Source organism: Mus musculus, chromosome 3 (genome assembly GCF_000001635.26).
Source record: "Mus musculus strain C57BL/6J chromosome 3, GRCm38.p6 C57BL/6J".
Classification (NCBI taxonomy): Eukaryota; Metazoa; Chordata; class Mammalia; order Rodentia; family Muridae; genus Mus; species Mus musculus.
Window position 1 is genome coordinate 139,864,386 of NC_000069.6, and position 23,800 is coordinate 139,888,185.

Genomic DNA, 23,800 nt, shown 5'->3' on the forward strand with positions numbered 1-23,800 from the left:
TAGGACAATAGAAACTTCCAGGAATCTATGAGGGTGACCCTAGCTAAGACTACTAGCAATAGGAGAGCATGAAATGGATACCTCCTGTATTCAGGGAAGACTCCTAATGGAAGGATGGGAACATTAACCCAGCCACAAAACCTTAGACCCACAATTTGCCCTGCCTACAAAACCATACAGTGAGAGAGAGAGAGAGAGAGAGAGAGAGAGAGAGAGAGAGAGAGAGAGAGAGAGAGAGAGCCCATTCCTGACACCTTTTATGATATTCTGTTATAGCTACAGACAGGCAATCTTATGGAAAAGCAGAAGGGAAGATTGAAGGACTCAGAAAAGTCAAGGACACCACCAGAAAACATACAGAATCCGCTAGCCTGAGCTATATATACTCTCAGAGACTGAACCACTAACCAGATAGTATGCATGGGAAGGACCTAAATCCCCTCCACATATGTAACAGATGTGCAATTTGATCTTCATGCTAGACCCCTAACAGCAGGAGTAGGGACTATATCTGACTCTGCTGCCTGCCTGATCCCTATCAGTTAATTGGACTGCCTAGTTTAGTCTCACTAGGAGAAGATGTACTTAGTCCTTCTTCAACTTTATATGCCAAGGTTGGTTGGCACCCATGGGAGGACTCCTGTCTCACCTCTGAGGAGAAAGGGAGAGGTTGTCAGGGGAGTTGAGGTGATAGGGTGAGACTTGGAGGAAAAAAGGAATAGAAGCTGGGATCAGGGTGTAAAGTAAATAAATTAATTAATGAAAAAATCCTGTTAAATTGCTCGAAGATTTCCTCAGGGCTAGGGACTATTATACTCAGCATACAATTGTGACACAGATGTATATTTTTAATAATAGTCCTCAAATCCGCACTTTCTTTAAACTCTGTAATTTAAAAAGTGCTTTCTCATTTAAAACACTCGGAGTCCATCCCAGTAAACTCCTGGATCACCCTTCCCTGGGAACAGGAAGGCCAGTCCTATTTTCAAGGTTTTCCTGATACAAAATGTGTCTTAGTTCCCACTGTGTATAGCACTATTATCTTCTTAAAATGTTAGTAGCCTTGCCTTTATGAAGCACATTTCTACTGAACATTTTCATAGACAACCTACTCCCTCCACTTACCAAGCAGAGTAGCCACAAGGTTGTACCGTGATTTTTCTTGTAACTATTGGAATTGTGAGTGAATGAAAACACAATGAAAATATTAGCCCTGGGGTTTTCGTTAGTCGGTCTACAATAAGCACAGGAAAATATATTATGCATATATATTTATAGGTCTTAGGAAAATGTTTGCAAAAATATCTCATAATGTATCTTGCTTCCTGGCTTCAAAATTAGAAAGTTAAATTTAAATGAAAGAAGAAACATTTTCAAATGTGAGCCAATAGTTACATAAGTGTATAGATCCTATTGACATGCAAAGATATATTAAAACAGTAGGCCATGCAACAGCTTATGGTGATCTACTACGGTAGGTTTTACGAATTATCTGCTGTCTTCATGTAATTTCTTAGATACAGATAATGCAAGGATTTAGAAGAGATTGTGTTTGCTTGAAAGATAGCTATCAAACTGAGAGAATTCTGATACTTTATGTGTCAACTATGCTAATTAAATGCCTTAATGAGCCATGAGTACCATGAATTTACCAAGGCTTTACCTTGGCACATCCTGAAATTTTGTAGACTTGGATATTGTATGAAAGAGTAGGACAAAGATAAACGGATAAACTTAAATTCAGTTCTGCCTCTGTGCTTCTGTCCCTTTTGAATATCATTGCAAGGTATGATGCATTTGGGCATATTCTCTGCTTCAGCCTATTGAATATAATAGAATCAGTTGCCTGTAACAGTCTGTCAATCGCATTGTGTTTCTGCTGTCTTCTTGTCCTAGAAATTCATCATGTTGAAAGCATTTGTGTTATTGAAAGCAATGAAGCCTGGTAGTGCTGGCCATTACCATTACCTTACCTCATTTACATCTTAGCCCTGCATCCTGCCAGGTCCTTGCTCCCCTCTGAAGCCTCCATCACTCCAGTGCATCTCATCAGGCACCATCTCAGCCACACAGAGGGGAGCTTGCTGTGCACAAATGAGTTGCATACAAAACATGGGTTCTGGGGAGTTTAGAGCCTGCTGGGCTTGGTCCCAAGCCAGCAGCCACTGGGATGACCCAGATCCAGGCCTGGCTGTCCCTGCTCTGTGCTTTGCTACTTCCAGGATGGCCATTGTTGCATTTCCATCAGGATGGGAAAACACAGCATGCCTTCTGTGGGTGGTGTAATTTCCTCTGTTGGAAGAATGAGGGCACAATGGGACATTTAAAACCCCAAAGAGCAAAAGGGTGAGTGTAACAAAGCAGAAAATATGTGCCTGGTGTTCCATTATGCTAGCAAGTATTGCTTCCTGTGTGTGTGTGGGAACAGTCAGAAAATTATATACTCACCTGCCTGGTTATAGGCAACAGGCACAGCTTAATGCAGCCATCAAATACAATAGGGGAAAACTGCAGCATTTATTTAGTCTAAGGGTTCAATCAAAGCAGAAAACAGTCAGAAATCAATAAATAACCATTCAATTGTCTGGTCATTTATTTACTAATAAATGACTTCTTATAACCCAGTAAATGCTTAATCACATTAAACCTTAGGAAAAAAAACCCAAGTTGTAAAAAAAAAAATTTTCTGACTTCCTCTGAAACATTTTCTTTCCTGTTCATCAATATTGCTAAAACGATGATTTATCTAAACCAGTGGTTTTTAAACCAGAGCATCTGCTAAAATCATCTGGAAACTTGCTGATGCTACAGTCTTGCCAAGCCTATGCCAGTGAGCTGGGTCTGCACATGCTCTGTCTGGCCTCCAGGTGGTCCCGTGCACTCAAGTGAGAACTACTGGGCCAGGATTTGAAGATGACCCAAACTGATTTACGTCGATCTGTTTAGATGCTTGGTGTCATTTTAAGTAACCAGATTAAGGGACATGGAGCCACCTTCCACTCTAACTGTCATATCTCAGATCTAACCTAGGCTTCTTGATCTTATTTTCTTTCATATTAAATGGTAAACCACACTTTTGCATATATGTATGGGATATCCACGTGGTTAAGATCCATGTATTCAAATATGCTATCATTAAATCAAGCTGATTAGCATGGCTCTCATCTCTATTTCTGGTGGCAAATGAAACTTTCTATCTCAACTGTTTTGAAACACTTGAAGCTCTGGACCTTTGGCTAACATTCCCCAGTCTTTCTCTTCCGAGCATCTGTATTGCCATTCAACTTCCCCAGTTGTTCCCAGCTTCACACGTAGGGGGAGCATGTGCTTCTTGCCTTTCTGTGGCTTGCTTATTGCTTAGTGTAAGGATTTCTAGGCTGATCTCTTATCTCTGATCACAAATCCTTCTGCTTTTACATGTTCCATAGAAGCAAGTCTTTCCCATCGTGTGTTAATTCTACTTCTGTTTTGAGGCTCTAAAAATATGGTAACATACCATATTATATCATATCATACCATGTCAATCATATCATATAGTGATAGTTTTCTACAATTGATAGTGGCACACATCTCCATATTTCCCTTTATTCTGTTAATGTAACATGCAACATATTTGATCTGTGTGCAATGAGATATCCTTACATACCAAGTGTAAAATGTACTTGATCAGAGTGAATCAACCTTTGAGGGTGCTGTTGAATTGGACCGCCAGTATTTTCTGAGGATCATGTTCTCCTTTTGATACTGATGAAATCTGACCCCCTTTCACAGTCTTTACCATATGGCTTATGTTGTCACTATCAAGGTTATCATTCCGGAATACCTTCTTTGATTCCAGCCCCCAACCCCACCCCAACTTCATAATTGGCCTGCCTTTTTTCGCTTTCTTTATTCATCCCTCATATATTACATCTCTACTACCAAAGTTTCTCCTCCCTCCATTTTTCAAGTTCCCCCTCCATACCCTGTCCCACACTTGTAGAGAACATGAATGATTCTGTTCTCTTCTCACTTAAAGATATTTTACAACTTTCTGCACAATTATTTAATTTTTACCTATTTTAGCACTGATCTCTGATTTGGGTTTTTTAAATCTCAGATCCTTGGTTAGAATACTATGAGGCAGAAAGAGAATATTCATGACACTGAATATAAGCAAAGCAAGAAAGGCATTGCAGAAGTGGTATAGGGGTATCTAAATTGACTAAAGTGAAGATTCAGTAGATTAAAACATAATTCCTTAATGGCAATTAGGAAATAAATAATAGTTGACTTTTCCTCTAAAAGAGGATTTTCACACAGTGATAGTCTGATTTATAGAGGTCTATTCCTAATCCTGAATCATTATCTTCCATTGAATCTATTTAGAGGAGCAGTGCTGCTGTGTAGACTTCACACTGGAGCTATTTTAAGAGTAAGGCCAAGAGCCCGCTAGAAGCCATGTCACCTGTGCAAGCATTGGACTGAGAGCTGCAAAGCAACATGACCATTATCCACTAAGAAAGTCAGAATTTGTCCTTTAAAAATTATGAACTGGTTAGAAAAACTTTTCAGACAAACATTGCACACTCAAATTAATAAGAGCCTCAGTCTCTGCTTCCCCACAAACTTCTGTACTGTTAGCTATTCTGAGCTTTACACTGGATATCCCACTTTCATGTTTGAATATATTTTTAATCGCTTTAAGATTTAGGATATGAGAGAAATTATATATATAAAACACACACATATATATAACACTTTTTACTAACACGTTTTACATCCTGCTCACTTCCTCCCTTGTGGTCACCCCCTCTCATAATTCTTCCCCTATCCCCCTTCCCTTCTCCTCTGAATGGGTGGGGTCCCCTGTGGGTATCCTCTCACTCTGGCACATCATGTCTCTTCAAGGCTAGACTCTTCCTTTCCTATTGAGACCAAACAAGGCAGCCAAACTAGAAGAATATATCCCTTATACAGGTGGCAGCTTACGGGATAGCGCCTGCTCTAGTTGTTTGGGACCCACATGAAAACCATGCTGCACATCTGCTACATATGAACAGGAAGGCCTAGGTTGGTGGTTCAGACTGTGAAGGCACCATAGGTGGTAGATAACCTTGAACACATTGGTACAAGAGACAGTTAACTGGACAAAACACTAATGCCTCAGGGTCTAAGAACAACAATTGATTAAATGGGAACTCATGAAACTGCAAAGCTTCTGTAAGGCAAAGGAAGGACACTGTCAATAGGACAAACGGCAGCCTGCAGGTTGGGGAAAAGATCTTCACCAACCCTACATATAACAGAGGGCTAATATCAAAAATTTTCAAGGAACTCAAGAAGTTAGACACCAACAACACAAATAACCCAATTAAAAATGGGGTACAGAGCTAAACAGGGAATTCTCAACAGTAGAATCTCGAATGGCTGAGAAGCACTTAAAGAAATGTTCAAAGTCCTTAGTCATCAGGGAAATGGAAACCAAAATAATTCTATGTTTCTATCTTATAGCCACCAGAATGACTAAGACAAAAGACCTCAAGAGGTAGCACACGTGGGAGAGGAGGTTGAGCAAGGAGAACCTTTTCTATGGAGCAATCATATCAATGAAACTAATGCCAAGTAGTAACAGATGGGGCTGTGTGACAGTTAAAGGCTTCTATAGAGTAAAAAATATGGTCAGTAGAGTAAACAGACATCCCACAGAACAGGGGAAAGTATTTTTCAGCTACACTGGAGACAAGAGGCTAATAATAAGAATTATAGAAAATAAACAGGAGGTAAAACTGTCGATCAGCAAGTGGAGAAATGAACTGCATAGACAGTTTTCATGAAAAGAAACACAAAGAGCCAATAATTTTTTAAAATTTTTTATTTTATTTTAATTAGGTATTTTCTTCATTTACATTTCCAATGCTATCCCAAAAGTCCCCCATACTCCCCCCCCCACTCCCCTACCCACCCACTCCCACTTCTTGTCCCTGATGTTACCCTGTACTGAGGCATATAAAGTTTGCAAGACCAATGGGCCTCTCTTTTCACTGATGGCCCACTAGGCCATCTTCTGCTACATATGCAGCTAGAGACACGAGCTCCAGGGGTTATTTTTAAATTTGTTCAATACTCATAGCCTCGGCTAAGCCTAATTTGTGATGATACCTAATTCATCATAGTTACCAACAACAACTCTAGCAACATACACTGAAGAGGAAATGGAAAGAAAGAAATCATGGTTCACTGTTGGTGAGGATACAAACTAATTCGGCCATTGTAGGACTTAGTTGGAAGCATCTCAAATGTTTACAAATAGAGATATTGTATGACAATTGTTTCTTTCTAGAGTATCTATCCCCAAAACTGTGTAGCCAAACACAAAGATTCTCATGTTTATTGATGCTTTACTGACTATAGCAAAGACTTGGAAACAACCTATTTTCTGTCAACAGATGAGTGGATAATAAAAATTTGATACTATTAAATCTTAAAGAAAAAATAAAATTACAAAATTTGCATGAAAATGTATACACTTAGAACTTTTGATATTAAGTGATGTCAAATAACCTTATAAAGAAAATATAAACAAATGTACATGTGGGTACATTATAAAATGTAAAAAAGAGCAATAATGACTATTAGGGGCAGAGCAAGGACTGAAAATAGGTAACTGATATGAGTTATGAAAGAGGATACAAAGCTAATTGTTTTTCTAGTTTTAATTTTGTCATGGACTTTGCATTTTGAGTGATGGATAAGTGTGGAATTGGCTTTAATGAGCTTCACATTTTTCTTTTCTCTTTCACTAAGCATACACAGTTTCAGTTCATAAAATGTGAGTTTATATATTTCTATTAGACAAAACAAAATGCATGAATACATCAAATTGTAGGAAAACATCCATGAATGTTGTCCTCTGGAAGGGGACTAGGCAAAAATGAATGAACAAACAAAAGGCAATCTTTTTTTTGCAGAATAAGTGCTAATAAAATTTTAATATAATTGTGCATTGGTGTTTACTAAGGAAAAAGATTTCTAAATAGAATAAGAACTCTCTTTTTACCACCATGGAGCATCAAATATATAAATACTTTGCAGTGTATATTTCACAATGTTGTCCAAATTTTTTCTTGGTCTGAAATATCAACAAGAAAGAAACACATGAAAAACAATTACAAAGTAGGCCATGTTTCTTCCCATTCCAACTGCAATTATTCTACTCCTTCCATGTATCAGTGTATAAAGTACTCCTTGTGATAGTAGTTAATTACCTTAGATAATAAGTTTTAGGTAGCCTATCAAGCTTTGTAGTTCAAAAATTGGTTTAGCTTTAAAAAAACAAAACAAAATAAAAAAAAAGCCTCACAGAGCAAAGTTGGCTATGAGTCCTCTGTTATCCCAGATAGCTGTGCCAAAGCAAGATAAGTAGACAAGGGAATTAAGTCTAAGTAATTGTTTGTCAAATTGATAAAATTCCTCTTCCACCATGCATTTCTAATCTAGGAGTCTGGTGAGTTGTAGTTTTCAGAGATGGTGTAATACCATTTCCACTCACCATCTAGTCCTGAGGTAGCAAGATTTACCCTCTCTTTAAAATCAGTGAGAGCTTTAAGACTATTTTGGCAAATGAAATGCAGTAGATGAAATATTATGTAAATTCAAAGACCGAGCCAGACAAATGACACCCCTTGCTCTCTCTATCTCTTCCTCTTCTTGCTACCTTTTCCACTCTTTTCCTCCCTTCCCTCTTGTTTCCTCTCATTCTGCACCCAACTCAATGGTTACAGGCCTCATTTACCCATCTTCTGCCTACCTACAGTTTCTAATGAGTGAGAGTAATGAGCTACATATGTCAATCCTTCATCTGATTACAGGTTCAGACTCTTAGCTATTCCAACTGCCTCTCAATAGAAAAGATATAAGTTATTCCTGCATGATCCTATGTAAGCTGCAGATTACAGAGAAAAATAAGTGTTGTCTGAGATTTTAAGATTTGATTTGGTTTGTTTATATACCATTAGTCAACTAAAATCATTTGATATCCAGAACCAATATCATAAACCACATTATTTTGTATATTATATTATCAATTAACATATTGAGCTCTCTTATGTCTGTTGACATCTAAACAGAATGAGTCAATGAGAGATGTCTTCTTTCTTTAAGCTTATGCTAGATAAGTTATAAAATGGGTATCTTATTTGTGAAAGAGATCTCAGATTCAGCCCTGAGACACATTTTTAATAGTGCAGCTCTAGAAGAAAACTCACACACTGACGAAGACTAAAGATAGACTGACAGAGAGTACAAATGAACAACTGTCGTATCTCACAAAGGGTGCAAATTCATACATGGCATGCCATATTAGAGAGATTACACCATATGTGTGTTGAAATACACCAGAGGTTATGTTCTTTGGCATTCCCGAGGATTCTTTGTTTACCAAAGCAATTAGAAGTGTGTTTGTCAAATGGTGCTGATTCAACTGGAGGTCAGCATGAAGAAGAATGCAAATCCATCTATCTCCTTGTTCAAAGCTCAAGTCTAAGTGGATCAAGGATTTACACGTAAAACCAGATACATTGAAACTAATACATGAGAATGTGGGGAAGAGCCTGGATACATGGGCACAGGGGAAATTTACCTGAACAGAAACCAGTGGCTTATGCTCTAAAATCAAGAATCAACAAATGGTATTCATAAAATTGCAAAGCTTCTATAAGGCAAAGACACTGTCAATAGGACAAAATGGTAACCTACAGATCAGGAAAAGATCTTTACCAATCCTACATCCAATAGAGGACTAATATCCAATATATACAAAGAACTCAAGAAGTTACACTCCAGAGAATCAAATAACCCTATTAAAAATGAGGTATAGAGTTAAACAGAGAATTTTCAACTGAGGAATATCAAATGGCCAAGAATCACCTAAAACCCTTAGTCATCGGGTAAATGCAAATCCAAACAGCCCTGAGGTTCTCACAAACAGTCAGAATGGCTAAGATCAAAAACTCAGATCAAACAGATGCATCTTGCAGATGCTGGCAAGTATTTGAAGAAAAAATTCTATTGCTGGTGGGATTGCAAGTACAACTACTCTGGAAATCGATCTGGTGTTTCCTCAGAAAATTGGGCATAGTATTACCTGAGGACCCAGCTCTACCACTCCTGGGCATATACCCAAAAGATTAACAAACATATAACAAGGATACATGCTCCACTATGTTCATTTCAGCCTTATTTATAATGGCCAGAAGCTGGAAAAAACCCAGATGTCCCTCAACAGAGGAATAGATACAGACAATGTGGTACATTTACACAATGGAGTACTACTCAGCTATTAAAAACAATAACTTCATGAAATTTTTAGGCAAATGGATGCAACTAGAAAATATCATCCTGAGTGAAGTAACCCAATCACAAAAGAACACACATGATGTGCACTCATTGATAAGTGGATATTATTCCAGAAGTTCGAAATACCCAAGATAGAATTCACAGACCACATGGAGCTCAAGAAGAAGGAAGACCTAAGTGTGGGTACTTCAGTCCTTCTTAGAGAAGGGAACAAAATACGAAATCAAATACGGAGACAAAGTGTGAAGCAGAGACTGAAGGAAAGGCCATCCAGAGACTGCCCCAACTGGGGATCCATCCAATATACAGTCACCAAACCCAGACATTATTGTGGATACCAACAAGTGCAAGCTGACAGGAGCCTGGTATAGCTATCTACTGAGAGGCTCTGTCAGAGCCTGACAAATACAGAGGTATGTGCTCACAACTAACATTGGACTGAGCATGAGGTCCCCAATGGAGGAGTTAGAGAAAGGACTGAAGGAGCTGAAGGGGTTTGCAACTCTATAGAAGAACAACAATATCAACCAACCAGACACCCCCCTCGAGCTCCCAGAGAATAATCCAGCAAAGGGCCCCATGGCTCCAGCTGCATATGTAGCAGAGGATGCCCCAATGTAGGAGAATTGGAGGGCCAGGAGACAGGAGTGGGTAAGGGAATACCCTTATAGAAGCAGAGGGATGGGATAGGCGATTTCTGGGGCGGAGGGGGGACCAGTAAAGGGGATAACATTTGTAATATAAATAAAGAAAATATCCAATAAAAGAACAATAAAAAAAGAAAGAAGTGTGTTTGTAGTGAAGGAGTCATACCACTAAAACCCTCAATTCTTCTTTTCCAATGAGCTAAGCATTATTTGTGAACTCTTCCATTATAAACTGTTTTCTCTGGGAGCAATGCCAGTGGATGAACTTTCAAACAACAGAGAACATGTCTAGAAGAATTACTTTGAGAATCCAGGCGTATACAGCTGTAATTAGCTGCAGGGTCATTGGTGGGGAGAAAGTATGGTGTTTCTGACACATGGTAGGTTGGGAAGATAGTTAATGAAACATGGCTCCCATAGGTGTAAGACATGATAGCCAGAAGTATGAATTAATATGAATAAAAAGTCACAATAAATCATGATGATCAGGATGTTGTTGCAGTAGTATTTCATCATGGCATGAAGAGTTTTCAGACCAGGAGTGTGCTGCCTATTCCCAGCATGCAATGCAGTGTCCAGGAGCTTCTGAGAAGAACGTGGAAAAGCTGCCATGAGAGACTTTTCTGTTGATCATGTTTAAAGTGTCAGCATGAACATTAAACTTTAAGATCATGGGGAATCATCATTTGAAATTCTTTCAATGCCTTAAGTACTGAATCTCTACTAGGAAGATGTATGGACCAGATGAAGCAGATGTTCCTTCCACCAAACGACTTTGGAAGTAGAAATTTCACACTCCATCACCTTTCTACATTTTAGATTAACATGTCTCATTTTCAAATGGATAGAATTTATGCCATGGCCCACAATTTTGCTGGTTAGTTTTATGCCTACTTGATGCAAGTTAGAATCATTTGGTAAGAGAAACTCTCAAGTTTTTTTTTTTTTAAAGGTTGCCTGTGGTCTGTGGGAGCATTTTCTGGATTGATTATTGGTACTGGAAATCCAGTTCCCTGTGGACAGTTCCTTTCTGGTATAATCAAGTCAGTAAGCAGCACTCCATCATGGTTTCTACATTAGCTCCTGCCTCGATTCTGACTTGATAATTTTGCCTCAGCTTTCCAGGATGATGGACTAGAGGTTGTAACATGAAAAACCATACTCCCTGAAGTTGCTTTGATCATGGTGTTTTATCACAGACATAGAAACCTTAATGGAGACAGCACACACTGCAATCCCCAACATGTACATTGAGACTATCATCTGAGATTTGGCACTCTCCCTGTGCTAAAGGCCAGGAGAATGTCACCATCCTGGCAAGAGCAGTTGTCTCTGCTAATCAGACTGATTTTTTTTACACAAGTAGTAAGAAAGGAAAGTGTTTATCACCTGTGATTCAGTTTAGTACCTACGACTAAAAGTGTTCAGTTTTCGCAGGGATTGGAATAGCACAGACATCATTTATGACCTTAGAAGGTATGCTCAGATTGCATATGGGTCAGCAGCGTTGTCTTATTACTAGGTAAGCTGCTTAGTCCTGAGGAAAGAATGCTGTAGAGTGTGATGTAGCAGGTAGGTCCCTGTCTGATTTCTCCCCCTCAGGGCATCCAGACACTGCTGCAGGGAGCCTGGACTGGCTGGGATTAAGCAGATGGTGGTGGTAGGGTTGTTTCTTTGAGCATCTTAGTGTTACAGTGATTTTAGACAAAGGAATTCAATGAAACAGCTCTCTTAGATGATCTTAGCTCATGGACATACCTTTATTCGGAGTGGGCTTGTCCACATACACTTTATTTGGGGTGAGCCCAGAGTATTTATGGACCTTGGAGAGTGGAAAGGTAAATAGAAATAGAGTTTTCAGGGTAAATAGAAAAACATTGGGTAGAGTTTAAAGTTCTGTGAATGCCTCATTTGTATGAAAAGGCATTCCAGGAACTCTGCATTGTAGCTGCTGGAGGTCTGCCAAGGACTACTCAGCCTTCCTCAGGTAGAGGATGCTGGGAGGTTAGAGAAGGGGCAGCCTTCTGGGTAAAGAGAGTCCGTCATGTTGCACTGAGCTCAGAGAAACTATCTAGTCATGGTAGACTTTGACCTTAATTAGCAGAGTATCCCCACACCTACATTTTATTTATACTTTCTGAACCCAATGCCAGCAATGGAGCTACAGTTTGACCCACTTTCTGTCTTTTCTTAAGGAAAATCTGTTGTAAAACACCAAAAAACAAAAAAAAAAAACAAAAAAAACAAAAAAGCTAGATCTAAGAGATAGACTGTAGGAAATACATGTTGGCTCTATATTTTCAGGACCCAAAGAGTCAACCATGCAGCAACCACTCAGATGTTGGGTCTAAGAAAATTTGCTTCCTACAGAGAATCTTTTCTCAGTGAATGTGAGCTCATAAACCCACATGTACTCCTTCCTACTGCTGTAGGTCTGAAAATTCATCTCGGCTTCAGAGTTTCAGCTAGGGTCAAGTTGAGCTTTATAGACAAAAGCTCGTAGCTTGTATTACACCTTTCTCCCTCCTTTGGTTTCTTGCCACAGAATTCCAATTCCTGAGTACTCTCCTTCATTCACTATCTGAATGTTCATGTGTTCATGTTTATCTCTGCTTTATGGGTCCCATCCTCGAAAATGCAAATGTCTTCAAATTCTCTGTGTCCTAAAACCATCTCACCCACAGAGGTTAAATATTTCTACCCTTCTTCTAATTCATAATCCTTGCCCAGGGTGGCTAAATTAAACACTATTTTTTCTTTTTATTTAACACTTATTGGACTTACAATTTTTGTTGAGTATTTTGTATGTGCACAAGGCATATTATAATCAAATCCATAACGATTCAGTCCACTCCAATTCTTTTCCTTTGCCCACAAACCTTTATTTTCCCCTAATATCATGGACCCTTTCTTTTGAAAACTACTGGGTCTACTTAGTGATGCCAGTTTGTAAATGATTGTAGAGTCCAACAGCTGGAGCATGGGTAGCTATTAAGGAGTCACATCCCTGAAGAAACTTAATGTTTCTACTCCACCAGCCATCAATTTGCAATAGGCAATTCTCAGTTGGAGCATTACTTTGTAAACCTCCCCCTCACCCATGCTGGGATATTTGTTGGTTTGATCTTGCATGTGTCTTGGAGATGCAGTCGTAGTCAATATGAGTTCATATGTGTATTGTCCATGTCATGCCTGGAAAACACTGTTTCAATGAAGTCATCCCCTACCTCAAGGTCTCTACTACCTCCGCCTTGTACAGTCTTCTCACCACTTGGAAAAGGGGGGGTATGATAGATGTCTGGGTAGGAATGAGCATTCCATACTCTTACTCTCTGTATGTGGTCTAGCTGTGAATTCCTGTATTAATTGCAAAAAGAAACTTCTCTGATGATGGTTGAGAGCTTCACTAATCTATGAGTATAAAGATGAGTACTTAGTGGAAAATGTAGTACTCAATCCTAGGGTCTATGCCCTACATAGCTAACAGTGCTTGGCTCAGTAAAGTGTGCTAGGTACAAGTTAAATTTTGTGACATAGACTCCAAATCTAATCAGTAAATAGTTGGTCACTCCCTTACCATTCCTGCCACTATTATACTAGTAGTTCTATTTTATCTATCTTGCCTAGTCAGTTGTTATCTTAATATTGTTTTATTTACCACTCCTAATCATTTTGTATTTACAAAAGCACATTTAAAGCTTCAATTGAGTTATAAAATTGCATTCCATTTCCTGATCTTCTACGTGGGTGGTTGTTTTTTCATGGGAATGTAATACATAAATACCACACACACACACACACACACACACACACACACCTATCCTGTAAATGATGAGTTATTATTAAAATACTATAGTTTTTAGAATTTATTTTTTCTTTTATGAGTGTGGATATTTTCTTACTTACATATGGGGATAGAACACAGGTCCTCTAGAAGAACAGTCAGTGCTTTAAACTTCTGAACCCTCTCTCCTGTCACCAAAGTCTATAGTTTTAGCTATTCTAAAATTTTTAAATAAAGTCTGCACAAAACTTATAAGTCAATTATAAAAGGGCAACAAGAGTTGTTGATTCCATTTTCTCCCTCCCCACACTAGTCCTTCTGCTGTGTGTCTCCAGTACCAGCCTATCAATCAATAGTGAGAGAAAGAAGCTTGTGTTGTGTTTCCCCCAAACCCATTCTCACTTTGTTAGCATCTGAATTTATAAATTAACCAGGTTTATTTAAATAGCCCCAGACCAACACTCCACTGGACCTGTATCCTTACTACATCTATACACTTGCTCAAATGCAGATCATCTCTCCATTAGTTTCCTAACAGCCTTTTGTCTATCTGTGGACACTTAGATTAAATGTCTGATGTACTGAGGAGAGTGATAAAGCAGAAGGAAGCCAAGGCTTGTTCTACCTCGTGGTTATAGGATTTCCTTCCTTTACCTGATACAGGAAGTCCATTTACTCTCCATTCTAGTCTCCCTGATAATCAAACCAGAGGCCCTGCTTTAAATCTCATGCAGTGTGAAAGAGTCCGATGTTCACAAGCCTTAGCAAACCAGCTCATCTTTTACTCCTATTCTGATTGTCCTACTTCCAGCCCATATCAAACGGCTTTATTTTTAATTTATTTGACTTTTGGATAATATAATTACATTATTTCCACTTTTACTTTCCTTCCTTCATACACTTTCATATACCTCTCTGTCTAAGTTAGGATTACCATTGCTGTGATGAAACGCCATGACTCATAGCACACTCTGGAGGAAAAAAATCTTACTTGGTTGATACTTCTATATCTCAGTCCATCACTGAAGGAAGTCAGGACAGGGACTCAAACTGGGCAGAAAACTGGAAGCAGGAGCTAACGCAGAAGCCATTGAGGGGGGCTTGCTGCCTACTTGCTTACTTTTAATGGCTTGCTCCATCTTCTTTCTTATAAAACTGAGAAACACCAGCCCAGAGATGGTACTGCCCACAACGGGCTAGGGCCCTCTCCATCAATCACAAATTATGAATATGTTCTACTGTTGTATCTTATGGAAGCATTTTCTCATTTGAGGCTCCCTCTTTTCAGCTAACACCAAGTTGACACAAAACTACCAAGCACATTCTCCTTGCTCTCTTTCAACACCATGACCTCTTTTTTCATTAATTGCTGTTGTGTAATTCATGTATATGCATGTATTATATATTAAAGAAATATATAATATTATATATTTATTATAACAAATAAATATATTTCTTTAATAATAAGTAAAACCTGCTCAGTTTGTATAATGTAAGATTATATATATATGTATGTGTTCAGAGCTGACAATTTCTTCTTGCATAGCTAATTCGTGTGTTGTTCCCCGAGGAAGAATATTTCTCCCATTATAAGCATCCCTTAGTTGCCTGTAGTTTGATGTATAGGGTTGAGACTTTATGGGCTTTACCCCATCCACTTAGGCATGTCTATTCGTGTCTTTCTTGTTCAGCTCATGTTTAGGAAGTATTTTTCTTTCGTGAAGAAGTTCTCTATTATAATACAGCACTTTGGCTTATTTTAAATCCATTTGGTGCTTAACCTCCCTTGATAACTACAGGTCAGAATAGACCTGGAACTTGTGTCCTGCACATTGTCCACCATATGGTTTCTAGGAAATCTCTCATTCATTTTTATTCTGGTTACAGGATTAAGGTAGAAGAACTTTGTGCAAGATATTAAGTTTGCTAGTTCTATTCTGGATGACACTGATCGATAACATGTTTGGGTTTTGCCTTAGATTCCTAAGGACGCCAAGTAATGCCTAACAGTTCTGGAGGGTGGAAGTCTATTTAAAAGGGTTCCACCGGTTGATTTCTTTGGATTTCTCTCTTCTTGGTTTGCAGTCAACAGCCTTTCCTATATAGTCTTTCTTCTGAAGGCTGAGTGTGTGTATAAATATGCATATAATTCTCTGTTCCTTAAAAGGAATTTCAGCTTAAAGACTTATATTATTTTCTTTTAATTACTTTTAAACTCTGTCCAGATACACTCACATCCAGAGGTACTGTGTGTGAATGTACCAATATATGATAGTTTCTTCTCTCATGCTTATTACTCTTGGCCACAGCATTCCCTGGTTCCAACTGCCACATTGATTTTTCTGTTCTCCTTTCTGCCCAACATTAGGCCCCTGTTCTGTTTTCTCAACTCATCTTTTGAAGGGACACAATTCATCCTGTGACATCACATGTGAACTACATGCCTGTTTAGCAGTCCTTACATTTCAGGTAGTCCAGACATCATGTGATCTACAAAGCAGCTCATCACTATTGGAAAACATACAAAGCAGCTTCCTCTAATATGTAGAAGGCATTGATATTGTGAAACCAGTTTGTTTTTAATCAATGATTCATTTAATTTGCTAGCTGCTATTATAGTCTGTCAAATACAAATTTTTGATCATTCAAAAATCAAAAATCCTTTGCTCCCCTCAAATCCTAAGTACAGTTCAATCCCCTCAAATGCTAAGTACATCTGTACTATTCATGAAAGGCATAATGCCAAGGACAATGCTAAGTACATCTGTACTGTTCATGAAAGGCATAATGCCAAGGACAATCTAGGTTTTTACTTTTGATCTCTTCTGTTTGACAATTTTCCACTTCAAACTTTCCTCATTCATACTTGATACTCTTTGAGACTTTTTAGTGGGAACAAACAGCTTGTGTTTAGATGATCAGAGTTAAGCACAAGATATTACTAGCAGCACAAAGAGAGATGTAGAGAGCATGAGAATCTTGAAGATTTGCAAATACTGTTCTAAAATATTGTGTAGTCAGACATTGCAAATTTATCAAAACTGGGGATAAATTTCAATATTATAATATGCAGATACACAGGCATGAAGAAGGTTATAATGGTATCTAGCCACAATAAGGCCTAGAAACACTGCCCTTTGTTATAGAGTTTAGAGAAGTAGCAGAAGTCATGCTATTTTATCACAGCTCTGAGACTGGCTATTCTTGATGGTAAATTTTAGATGATAGATTTGTCAGGAAATTAAAATACCCAGGAGTGAATATCAAGGGGCCATCTGAAGGAGCCCCATTATTGACATTGGAGAAGTGAAAGCTTGCGATGCTATATAATTTAATTGGACTCTTATGACAGGCTGACCATTTGCCAATATCTACGCTAAGGAAAAATAACATGATGGGCTGTAAATTTCCTATATGTCTCCAAGGTTGCATAGAGCAGTGAGACAGTTTTTAATTTATTTAAAATGCCCCTTGTCCTGGGATTTTATTTTTAACATTTCATTGACAAAAATAAAATAAAATAATAATATGCCTCAGGCAGTGTCTGTGGAGCAACCTTGGAATTAGGCTTTACCCGAGAATTAGAAGTAGCCTTGCATGTTTGCTCATTTTGATTTCTAATCTGTGCCAAATAAAGAGGGACTTTTCAAATCTCTGTCTGAAAATGTATTGTATTAAAAGTGAAAACTAAGCATGACATACAATTAAATAAAACAGCAGATTTACCACCACTAACACTGACTTTCCTGTAGCCATGTGATTTGAGTTGTGGTGAATTCAGAATATTATTTCTCTAGTATCTTCAGTAGAAAAGAAAAAAACAACAACAAAAAATGTGGTTCTTCAGACTTGTAGTCCATTGTCTCAGCCATTGATAGAGTCACCTGCATAAAATATAGAAATAAACAGCACTCTAAACAGATATTTTCAGATAGGGGCTACTTTGATGCTAAAGGAAATTTGATAATATGATTTGATAATATTGCTTCCTCATTCCTGCCGCACTGGTAAGAAGATACCACCCACAACCTCATCTTTAGAAAAGTCCACGTGAAATGAGTCTGAGTTTATTTTGCTAACTACAAACCTGCTTCCTAGATAGAAAATAAAATTGATATTCCAAGCTTGAGTTTTAACTTAGTTCATCATTTCTACATGGGGTATAAATGACTAGCAAGATGGTCATTACCCTTTGCCTTGAGGTCTTCAAAAGGATGTTCTGTAGTGCCAAGGAAGTGTTAGTGAACCCCAAAAAAGACTAGTCAAGGGCTGATCTGATGTAATCACAAAGGGTCTTTATTCACAGGCTCTAGCTTGGACTCAGACCACCGCTAACCAGTAGGACTGTTCGGTGGAGGAGAGCCCTGAACACTTCTCAGGGAAGGTTTTATAGAGAGTGGCAAGTGAAGAGTAAGTGTTTCGAGCCTGGCAAGCATCTAATTTGAGTGCTATTGTAGCCTTTAGCACAATAGGCTGGTGCTGGGAGTCAAACCATAAGCTTAACTTCTGCTTCCTTGTGCAATTGGTGGTTGTTAGGCAGGGGCGGGGCTTGTAACCTAGGAGTGCAGATTTGTTGTTGGGGGATAACCTGGAAATGCTGGATTTGTTGCGAGAGATTAACCTGGAGAGTCAGGTCTGTTTGCGGTTAGTGTAGAATCTTGAGCTAAGCTTGGGGTGTTTTGGGGGGAGTGGCTGGGTATAAGGGGTGTAATTTGGAAACTAATGCCAGGTATGGCCTGTTGGTTTACCTGAGTTCAAATTTAGGTCAAGTTCTCTAAAATGGAGTCTGAACTTAAAGGATTTGGTCTCTCAGTTCCACTTGATCCGGTACAGGAGTCCATGACCGTGCACTTGAGGGAGGGTGGTTATGGATTTGTTGTGTTGTGATGTGCTCTTCTCTTTGCTCTGACATGCCACTATCAAATTTGTATACCAAGGTCAAAATTGCAGCATATCATTGAGAGATGCAATAAGTGACATAGAATTTTCCGAAGAGAATATGAAATGGAAAACGAGGAAAGTCAGAGGGAAGAAAGGAAAGTGGGGAAGTAATATAATTGTATTTTAATTAATATTTTAATTTAAAAATCAAAAAGAATATTGAAAGTTTTAAGAGGAACAGTAAATGTGTGAGTGCAATTATAATAAAATAGTAGGAACTTGTATATTTAGAAAGCAAAATAAAAATTTCAGTTGGGAGGTAGGCAGGTACCAAATTCCAGTGGATAGTAAAACCTTGATGAAGGCAGGTACTAAATACCATCGAATAGTAAAATGTTGAGGAGCAGGCAATTCACATGATAGATTTACAGTCTGAGAGAAGAGGAATACGTTTTTTCAAGCAGTTTGAATGTGAAAGATCCAAAGAATACATGTGGCATTCACATGTTTGCCACGACATGATAAATATGTTATACCATATACATATGACATAGCATGCTATGATATAATATGTAAGGTACACTAATGAACACCCTTTCTCTGTCTCTGATATCTGAGTCCTAGCAGTAAAAAATATGTATAATATACATTTATTTATAATTTGTTATAAAAAGTATAATAAATAATATATAATATAATACATTTCAGTATAATAGTATATAATCACATGAATGACATTAACTGTCACATTCATATTCATCTAGAGATAAAGAAGATACTTCCTTACCTTCAAAACATGCATAATAGCGTAGCATCTCTGTATATAAAGAATGTGCTAGTTAAAGTAGAATCGCTAAGTATAAAGCATGAAACAATGTGCAGAGTCTACTGTTTAGCAAGGCTTATAAAATGCTTCCATGGAAAAAGAGTGATTTTAGGTCCTGATTAGGACCTAAATTAAGGGATACAATTTTATAGTTTACACCCTGCAAAATAAAATGATATTCTAGGTAAGGGAAATGGTTTATGAGAATGCATTTATAACTCTAGAGGGATTTTGATTTGGTTACCTGGGAAATAATGAAGCGGTTGCACTGAGGAAGAGTCATTGAATGGATGACTACGGAGTCAGGGCTCATTCTAGGGAAAGCAGAGAGCCTCTGGGATACACACTTGAGCTTGGGAGGAGAGTAATCACGTTTGCATGTCAGGAAGAGGATTCTGCCGGCAGTGAAGGAAGAATGCCAACTATGCTTCAGTTGTGAGGTAGAAACCTCAGCTAAGCCACCATTTTTAGGACCACATGAAAGACATAGGGGGTTCAACTAACTCACTTCTATATATGCAGAGAGGGAAATATGCTTGTGAGACTTATTTAGGAAATAAAAATTCCAGGCCTTGGTGGTTAGTCAGTCAGTGGTGATGGCGGTTACCATAACGATGTGTAGAGTTTATAGAAAAGTTATGGTGGACCAGACACTAAGGATGCCCTGCATTTTTCACATGCAGCCTAAAAATAGATTATTTTAATCCCCCTATATTATCCCCTCTCCCAATGTGTCCTGTCTTAGCAGTTAGCATATCCCTTTTCACTTAAACTCTGTAGACCGATGTAATCACACTTGAAAGGTCCTTCCCTTGCATCCTGCATCAAATTCGTCATCCAATAACGTGCTCAGCTCTCACCACCTCTGCAGCAACAGGCACTGTCAAGGCTGCTGCCCTCTCTCCACGGTTACTTATGACTGCAAGATGACTGTCTTCCCTTTCGTGTCTCGTTGCTCAGAGTCCACTCTTCTTACAAAGTTTGGAGCGATGATCTCCAGACCCACAGGAGGTCATGGATTCCCATATCATGCCTTATGTGGAGGTCTTTTATGTCTGAGACCATTAAGGGTAGATAGAGCTGGCCACTCTCTACCTACCTGACTGTTACTGATAAGTTTCCTCTGAGTCTCCTCTATGGCATTTTGCTCTTCCTTAAATGTACGGAGGTATACTTCTCTCAACTGAGACTTAGGCATGCTTTTCTCTTTTCCGCGTCTGGAATCCTCTTCACAGCATTTTCTACCCCCAATCGGCTTCAAATAACTAAATGCCAACTCAAAACAAACAACAAACAAAAATAAAGCAAAACACCAGCAACCCCCCCCCCCAAAACAAAACAAAAAATCCCAAACTTAAAACAAAACAAATAACAACAAAACCTTGCCATGCAATTCCATCTAAAATGTTATTGATCCTTCTCCATCTCCTGTCTATTTCCCATCATCTTATCCTTCTTTATTGCAAATACCTCAAACGAGAACTATGGTTTTTATTTGTTAACCAATTTTTCTGCAGTTTTATCATATTTGGTTTGTTCCTTGTTATATCCCTGAGACTGGGAATGGCATTCCATGCACGGCAACATGGAATACTTACAGAGCAGATGCAGAAATGAATGGATAGAATCCTTTCCTTAGGGAAGCAATGTCACAATCAAGGTTTCAAACCCAGCAATATCATCACTAAACACACAGGTTTAACCTCTCTCTATAGTAGCTGGATGTGCCTGGTACCTCATAGGAGAAACTCTAGTTCCTATAAGAAAGCATTAGGGGAATTAATTAGAACTTTCATGCTAGCTGTGATTTCATAGGAAAACTATTCTGTGTGGGAAGATATGATGAAAATTGAGGATGGGTAAGAATGTTGCTTTTTTTATTAATCTGAAACATACATACATGGTTAATTCTTATATTAAGATTACAATATAAAATACAATAGTACAATATTCTATATATTAAATCATTCACAAAGCTGTATTACAATGATAATTGTTTTCCACATAAAAAGAGACACGTTCTATTCTAGATAAACAAAGACTGTGCACCAGAGTGGATTATTTACCTTGCAGTCCTTTGTGTAGGTGTGATAAATGTAAAAAGCTGCTTCTTTTGGCTCTCGTAGACATAGTGACTCTCTGGAGAAGCCACTTGCATACTGTGGAAATTTGGGTCTGGATATGCTAACAAGGTGATGTAATTGGCCTTCTGTCTTATGTTGCATAATTGCCATCCTTATATCAACACTTGCTAACCACGAGAGAGTCTTTCCGAAACTCAGAAATAAGTGGGCCCTTCGCACTTCCTTTTTTTCCTCCCGTTTGAATCCATTGTAAAATGTTGTGGCTAGATACTCTAAGCAAGCCTTTTCCACGCATAATAAACGTGAAAAGCAAAGAGGGGCCTCCAGAATTGCTCAATGTTTATTCAAATCAGAGGTTTTTTTAAAGGATGCATTTCATGTGGAATAAAAGGGAAAGTTTAAAAGCTCAGTCATGGCAATTACAGGGAACATGTTTTCTGTCTCTTCTCATAGCAACACATGCATCTTACCCTCCATGGCTGCCAGCCGACTTGTCAGAGCAATTACTTTAAAACAATTGTTTCATTTGGAATAGATGCCACAGCCCAAGTGATTGTGCCTTGTCAGTGACGCATTCAATTAAAACAGTCTGAATAGGAGTTCTGGAGGGCCTACTGTGCCTTGTCCAATCTTATCAGTCAACAAAGAACAAGCTCAGAGACTCAGGACCGGCTGCTTCCACTGTCAGGTGGCTGGAACATGTTGCACCTTCCCAGGGTTCCTCGGAGGCTCTCTTTCCTGTACCTTTTACAGCCAATGGCAGGCGCCATCTCAGCAGCGTCTGCATCCACAGTGCCAAGAAAGCTTATGGCAGTAAATAAGATGGCAGCTGTGTCATTCCTGACAGCTGGCTATAGCTCAGGGAGGCAGGCTGAGCCGGACTGTGAGCAGTTGGAGTGGCAGTGAGCTATGACCACCATTACTTGTTGGCAGATGACAGTTTCCACACTAGTAGTTACACCACAATGGGACCAATGTGTCCGCATCGTCACTTAGTCAGACAGAATTTTAAACAAACTCCTGACGCCTAGCAGTTCCTCACCTTCTCAATGCCAGGGAAGCCAAACACTCTTATTATTAAAAAAAAAAAAGACTACCCTCAACTTTGTAACCTTGGAATGGAAATTTATTGAGTAAAAGCAGGAGAGAATTGGCTCTTTCCTTGTAAGAGCAGGAATCAAGGAGAGCAAAACTGATTTTTAAAAAGTTCCCATGTGTTTGCCATCATTTAAAGAAAGAGACTGTTGATTCATTACTATATCTGTGAAATCTCATGTGTTTTCTTCTCATAGGCAAATTCTCATACCTCCACAATTTAATTAATTGTCTTTTCTACACTTGGAACATCTGATGCTCAAAGTACTTATTATCGGAGGAGACGTTGTTTGAAAGGTTCCTTACCAAAACAGGAAAACTGGAAGGAAGCCACAATATTACATAGAGCATATCAGTGTGAGTTGAGAGCCAGGTGGAACCAGATTGCTCTGGTCTTGTCTAGTCAGTGCAGGGGGAAACAAAAGATTCTCGCCACATGGTAAGGGTCAGCCAAGGTGGGCACATGGGCTGCAAGTCTGGAAATCTGTCACAGATTTGAAGCTAAGAGTCATCACAGCAGATGTAGCAGTAGGTTGAGCCACAGCTGAATTTCATCACAAAGACAACTCATCAACATGACGTCAGCTCAAATCGATGCTGCTACTTTCACACACAATTGTAAAAGAGATTTGGGCTTCAGCTTGTCTATAACCAATTCTTCTGATTTCCAATTCCTTGAAATACCCATTAGCCTAATAAATAATCATATTACTAATAAAAATGTATTGTAGATAAATCACTATTTATACAGTATGATGCCACACTTAAGAATTTTTTAGATAAAGTTTTTCAGTTTTTAAAATTAATTTTATAACAGTTAAAACAGTTCATCTTAGCTAGGTGAGATACTTTAGAACCCCCAAAAGTAGGTAAAACAAGCATTGTAAAAGTTTGTCAAAATCCCTCAAGCTAACACTACCCAAGCATAGATGGAAACTATACTTGAGCAAGGAGCATTTTCAATGTCATTAAGCAGATTGATAAGTATTGCCAACTGATTTTTAAGTTAATTAGCCTTGTGTAACTTGACAGTCTCTTCCTAAAAGTGCCTTTCTGTTCTAAAATTCTGAGATTTCTGTGATGCATAGCAAAGCCCCTGCCTAAGATTGCATTTACTAAGAGAAGTGAGTTCTCCTTGGTACTATTG